Below are 7,109 nucleotides of genomic sequence, written 5' to 3'. Positions count from 1 at the left end.
TTGTACAACAGGCTTCAGATGTTCCTAGAGATAATCACAAGGAACACTGTGCTTGGGGTGCAACTGCCCTCAGCACCCCTTCTGGTGGCAGATGCAGCTGTCAGTTTTCCAACATCCTGCTTTCATGTGAATAGTTTCCTGTTTGCTGATATAGCCTCCAGTGGTATGCTGAGTTGATCACAACCCTCATTCTTTCGGCCTGTAACACCCCCAGATGTGATAAAGAAGCCTAGAGGACCCCCAGTGGAAGAAACACGTAAAAAACTACACAGACTGCTTCATAAGATTTCGTAAGATTTCAAGATTCTTTTCATGGCAAGACATAATACAGTAACATTCGGATGGAGAGGAGGCCATCGACACCCAGGGAGCCACACAGAGGAGGTTGCTCCTGAAGAAATGTAATAGCAAGCTGGCACTGCAGAAGAGGGGGTTTTTGTATAGGACACTTTAGGTGGGGTTAGCTAGGTTTCAAGGGCTTTCCATGGATTGGCTAATTTGCATAATTCTGCAGGTTATGGGACATGGGGGCTATTTCTAGTTGTTTGGTACATGGGCCAAGGGCCATTGGGGTGAGTGCATTATGGCCCCAGAGTTTGAAGCCAAATAAGAAGAGAAGTGTTGGAGGTTGATTTAATCAGCTGCTCGAGAAGCACTGAAAGGCCACCACCCACGGCTTCAAAACTGGGCAGGACAACATTGAAAGACATAAAGGGAGACAGACAGAGAGATCAACAGGTGTAGAACCAGTGGTTGTCAATTTCAGGGGAAATTTTTGTTAGAAAATAAGGAGTGAGTTTGTCATTACTTTTTTTTTTTTTTTTTTTTCCCAGACAGGGTCTCGCTCTGTTGCCCAGGCTGGAGTGCAGTGGCACGATGACAGCTCACTGCAGCCTCAAACTCCTGGGCTCATGCAATCCTCCCACCTCAGCCTCCTGATCAGCTGGGACTGACTGCAGGTGTCCACCACTGTGCCCAGCTAATTTTTGTATTTTTTGTAGAGAAGGGGTTTCACCATGTTGCCCAAGCTGGTCTCAAACTCCTGGGTTCAAGCGATCCACCCATCTTGGCCTCCCAATGTGTTGGGATTATAGGCGTGACACACTGCCTATAAAAAAAATCATGACTTTTTTTTTTTTTTTTTTTTTTTAACAGCTGGGATTCCCCTCATGGCCTCTTTTCCTGTATACTCCCACATCCTTTAACTTCAGCATACTTGCTTCCTCTGGGAGACTTTGCCTTAGATTTGCTGACCTCCCCACACACTCTGCTGGGTTCTGGATCCCTGCTCTGTGCACCTCTAACTCACTGTACATCATATCTCCACAACTGGACATAATGTCCTGATATTATCATTGTGTGCCTATATGTCTGTCATACTTACCACGCTGCACTCCTGGAGGACGGGAACCTGATCTCATTCATCTGCTTGGCCATTCCCCAATGCCCACTGCAGGGTGGGACAGGTAGCAGATGCTTGATAAACGTTTCCTGAAAAATAAATGAATCAGATCCCCGTGATCATCTGTTGCTGTTGTTTATCGAACACACCATGTGTCAAGTGCTTGGCTAATGCTTCCTATGCACAGTTGCATTTAATCCTTACAGCAATATCATTAAATCAGCACTCTTGCTGTCCCTATTTCATGGGAGGCTGAAGCTTAGAGAGGTGATGTAAACAACATGATGCCAGCCTGAAGGAGAGACTGCTCATATGAAAGTGCTGGGGGAGAAAGAGAGACAGATACACACACACACACACACATACACACACACCTACAAGGGAGGAGAGAAGAGAAGGGAGGAAGGAAGGAAGGAAGGGAGGGAGGGAGGGAGGGGGAAAGGGATGGGAGGGGAGGGGAGGGGATGGGAGGGAAGGGGAGACAAGACTAGCACTGAGATTTATTTTCCTTTTTTTTTTTTTTTTTTTGAGATGGAGTCCCACTTTGTCTCCCAGGCTAGAGTGCAATGGCAGGATCTTGGCCTACTGCAACCTCTGCCTCCCGGGTTCAAGTGATTCTCCTGCCTCAGCCTCCTGAGTAACCGGGATTACAGGCGTCTGCCACCACACCCAGCTAAGTTTTGTATTTTTAGTAGAGATGGAATTTCACCATGTTGGTCAGCTGGTCTTGAACTCTTGACCTCAGGCGATCCACCTGCCTCAGCCTCCCAAAGTGCTGAGATTATAGGCATGAGCCACCACACTCAGCCTATTTTTCGAAGGAAGGAAGGAAGGAAGGAAGGAAGGAGGGAGGGAGGGAGGGAGGGCAGGCAGGGAGGCAGGCAGACACACACTAGGATTAAGATTTATTTTTCTTAAAGAGTGGTCAGGCCAGACATGGTGGCACATGTTTATAGTCCCAGCAACCTGGGAGACTGAAGCAGGAAGATCACTTGAGCCCAAGAGTTTGAGGCTGCAGTAAGCTATGATCATGCCACTGCAGTTCAGCCTGGGCAACAGAGTGAGACCCTGTCTCTTAAAAAATAATAATAATAAGAGAGAGTAGTGGTCAGTAGGATTCAATAATTATTTTATTTAATACACTAGCATTTATTGGGTGCCTATATGTTGAGTTTCCAGTGATGAACAAGATGCCTGCTGTTATAACCCCAGAAGGTGGATGGAGACAGATAGATACTGAACTCCTGGTGCTCAGTTATGGATGTTTCTCGATTATCCACCCAACATCCATCCCTCTTCCCTCTTCTTAAAAGGGCCCATGTCTGATTTCCAGCGTCCGCTCCTCACACATCCTACGAACATCAAAAAAACCTGTTGCCACCTCCACCTCCAAGGATATTTCACTCCCCTAATCACAATTATAGATTTACATGAGGGGCAAGTGACTTAGGCCCAGTCATGGGGGAGCCAGTTTTGGAGCTCTTGTTACAATGCTGGGAGTGGGGCCTGGAGTAAACCAGCTGGGGCACCCATGGTTGAGTGGTGCAGGGTAGTCCATCTGCCTCTTTTATAAGCACTGTGAAAACTCCATTTCAACATTTCTGACTTTACTCACAGAAGTAAAGGCTTTTGTGGCTGTAGCCAAACGGAGTCCAAAGGGACTCAGGAATATGCCAAACTGCTACCTCCTTCCAGGCGGACTGTCTGGATTGTGCTCTGATTAATTTGCCATAGGTTCCTCCCTCTCCAGGGATGGCCTGGCTCCAGCCATTCTGCAACCAAAAGCATAACCAGCCCCTTCCTATACATATATACATACACACACACATACACACACACACACATATATATATACATATACACACACATATATACACACACATATATACATACACACACATACATACACACACACACATACACACACATATATATATACATATACACACACACATATATACACATACACACACACATATACACACACACACATATATATACATATACACACACACATATATACATACACACACACACACACACACACACACATATATATATATATATCTTTTTTTGAGACAGAATCTCGCTCTGTCACCCAGGCTGGACTGCAGTGGCGCGGTCTCAGCTCACTGCAACCTCCGCCTCCCGGGTTCAAGCCATTTTCCTGTCTCAGCCTCCCGAGTAGCTGGCACTACAGGCGCCCGCCACCAGGCCCGGCTAATGGTGAAACCCTGCCTCGACTAAAAATACAAAAATTAGCCAGGCGTGACGGCATGTACCTGTAATCCCGGCTACTTGGGAGGCTGAGGCAGGAGAATCGATTGAAACCAGGAGGCAGAGGTTGCAGTGAGATGAGATCGCTCACTCTCCATCCCTCCAGTTCCCAGGCTGTTAGTCTAATTTCTCCCGCGAGGTCTCTAATCCCCGTCCCCTTCCACTCCAGGGTTACTGTGGCAACGCCAACCTTTGAATTCCCCTCCTGCGCGCTGAGCGGCTCGTAACCATGGAGACCGAAGCAGGTTTCCCGCCCCCGCCTCGTCACCCAGAGACTGCAGCCCCAGGGCCCAGACCCTTTGGACAAGGAGAGCCGAGCGGGCCCCACAATGCTCCGTGGGTAAAGGGGTCCTCCCCACTCCTCTCCTGCCTGCCGACGAAGGAAACACGCCGCAACATGCACAAGCTCAGACCGAGTTCTGGGCCCGCGGATTCTACTGCGCAGGCCCTCACGCTTAGGAAAGGGACTCGGGCGCGAAAGCGCTGGTGGCGCTCAGCCTGCTGGGAGTTGTAGTTTTCTGGCTGCTACCGCAGGAGATACAGGTGGCCAATGGGTGAGCTGGATGGAGGTAAGAACAAGGTTAAGGAAGCTGGGATCTTCGTGCAGGTTGGATCGTCACCATAGCAACAATGAAGCATCACGAAGTGCTAGTTCTGCTAGGCAGTCTGCCATTTTCATTCTTTCATCTTTTTTTTTGTTTTAACTCAAAGCTTACTTTGCAACAGGCACTGTTCTAGGCACTGGGGATACAATGGAAAACAAAATAGAGCTTATATTTTGGCGGGAGGAGATCGACAATAACGGTGAACACATGTTACTGGAAAAGCAGTATGTTAATAAGTAATTGGGCTGCTTTGGGAAAAAATGGAAATGCAGGCAATGTTAGAACACTGGCATACACACTAATTCATTTATCCTCACAAAGCCCTATAGACCGGTACTATTATGACCCCTCAACTGTAACATAGGCTGAACAACTGAAGGTCACATGACAAGGAAGTAGTGGAGCTGGGATTTGAACCCAGGCAGTCTGGCTTCATACTTGATAAGCTTAACCACAATGCGAAATTGGTAAATAGCTGTGTGGCATAATTTCAGGTAGTGATAAGTGCTGTGAAGGATAAAGCAAAGAAAGGGGCTGGGGTGGCTCTTTAGAGAGACTACTTAGGGATGGCTTTCAGGAAGAGGTGGCATTTGAGCAGGGGCCTGAGGGATTGATGTGACTTGTGATAAAAGAAAAACTTCAGACTAATTAAATTTAAAGAAGTTTAATTGGCTGAGCACGGTGGCTCACGCCTGTAATTCCAGCACTTTGGGAGGCCGAGGAGGGTGGATGGCTTCAAGTCAGGAGTTTGAGACCAGCCTGGTCAACATGGCGAAACCTTGTCTCTACTACAAATACAAAAATTAGCTGGTTGTGGTGACGGGCACCTGTAGTCCCAGCTACTCGGGAGGCTGAGGCACAAGAATTGCTTGAACCCAGAAGGTGGAGGTTGTAGTGAGCTGAGATCGCGCCATTGCACTCCAGCCTGTGCAACAGAGCGAGACTCCATTTCTAAATAAATAAATAAAGTTTAATTGAGCCAATGAAGGATTCACGAATCAGGCAGCCTCGGGCCAGAGTAGGCTGAAACTCCAGCAGAGCCATGTGGTGGAAGATTTATGGACAGAAAAAGGAAAGTGACGTACAGAAAACCGAAGTCAGGTACAGAAACAGCTGGATTGATTACAGCTCGGCGTTTGCCTTATTTGAACACAATTCAAACAGTTGGCTACATTTGATTGCCCAAAATTTGGTGATTGGCACAAGTGTAGGCCACCTTCTGTTTACATCTCCACTTGTTATAGTTCACGACGTCCAGAAAAACCTTCAGGCTGAACTTAAAATACGTAAGGAGACAGCTTTAGGCTAAACTTGATTTAACATTGGTGGACATGTGGGGCATATGGAGGGTTAAAGGTCACTAACCTTTAGTTTCCTCTTGCCTTCCTGAAGGGCCACATACTGTAATACCTGCAGTTCCCTCCAATAAGAACGTACTTCTTCATTCTCTTTTCCTGGCAAACACATTCTTCAAGGTCCAGTTCTGTGAAGATCCTTCTGCCTGTTTTTTTCTAAATTTATTTGTATTTGTTTATGGTCACATACATCTTTTCCTGGTCTGGACTCATCCAGTCCATTCGTCACAGTAAAGCTTCGGGGGCAGGGGAGGTGGTTATTCTAACGTACATCCAATCAAGCCGCTCTCTGTTTAAAACCTTTTGAAGGCTTCCCATACCTCCCAGGATAAAGACTCACCTCATCATCTATCTTTAAGGGCTTGCAAATCTCACTCTCCAAATCTCTCCCTCTCTCACACTCTGACCCAGCTACCCTGGCCCATCTTCTGTTTATCTTATGGGCTGAGCTCTTTTCCACCCCAGGGCTCTGTGTGTTATTTGGTGAATGAATTAATGAATTAATTCAGTTTCCCGTCACTAACCAGATAACCCACATCTAAGAATCTAATGATAAAACAGGCAAGTGGAGAAGTTTTGGATTTGGTCTGCACTCAGTTGCTGTTGTTTGCCTTCCCAGGATCCCTCCTGCCTCCTTTTCTTTCCTTCCTTCCCTTCCTTCCTTCCTTCCTTCCTTCCTTCCTTCCTTCCTTCCTTCCTTCCTTCCTTCCTTCCTTCCTTCCTCCCTCCCTCCCTCCCTCCCTCCCTCCCTCCCTTCCTTCCTTCCAGCAGAGTAGCTGCTTTCATTTTTTTAAAAAAGCCTATTTCAGATAATTGTAGGTTTATGATCAGTCGCTTTGCTTTTCAAAGTATAACATGCATACTAGGATCTTGTTAGAATGAGATTCTGATTCTGTAGTTTTGGAGTGGGTCTGAGAATCTGCATTTCTTTCTTTTTTTTTTTTCCTTTCTTTTTTTTGAGATGGAATTTTACTTTGTCGCACAGGCTGGAGTGCAGTGGACCCACCTCAGCTCACTGCAACCTCTGCCTCCCGGGTTCAAGCGATTCTCCTGCCTCAGCCTCCCGAGTAGCTGGGACTACAGGCGCACCACCACGCCCAGCTGATTTTTGTATTTTTAGTAGAGGCGGGGTTTCACCATGTGTGTTGGCCAGGATGGTCTCAATCTCCTGACCTCAGGTGATCCGCCCACCTCAGCCTCCCAAAGTGCTGGGATTACAGGTGTGAGCCACCACACCCGGCCTGAATTGTCTTTTATCTTGAGTTCCTTCATTGCTACTCAAAGTCTGCTCCACAATCCAGCAGCAACCACATCATTGGAGAGCTTGCTAGAATTTTGGGCCCCATCTTAGACCTACCGAATCCAACTCTGTATTTTAAAAAGGTGCCCAGGTGACTCATGACCACACTACAATTTGAAAAGTGCTGAGCTACTTCAACCTGGACTTTGTCGACCTGTAATAGAATTAAA

Source organism: Theropithecus gelada, chromosome 19 (assembly GCF_003255815.1).
Source record: "Theropithecus gelada isolate Dixy chromosome 19, Tgel_1.0, whole genome shotgun sequence".
NCBI classification, from domain to species: Eukaryota; Metazoa; Chordata; class Mammalia; order Primates; family Cercopithecidae; genus Theropithecus; species Theropithecus gelada.
This window is presented reverse-complemented; position numbering follows the sequence as displayed.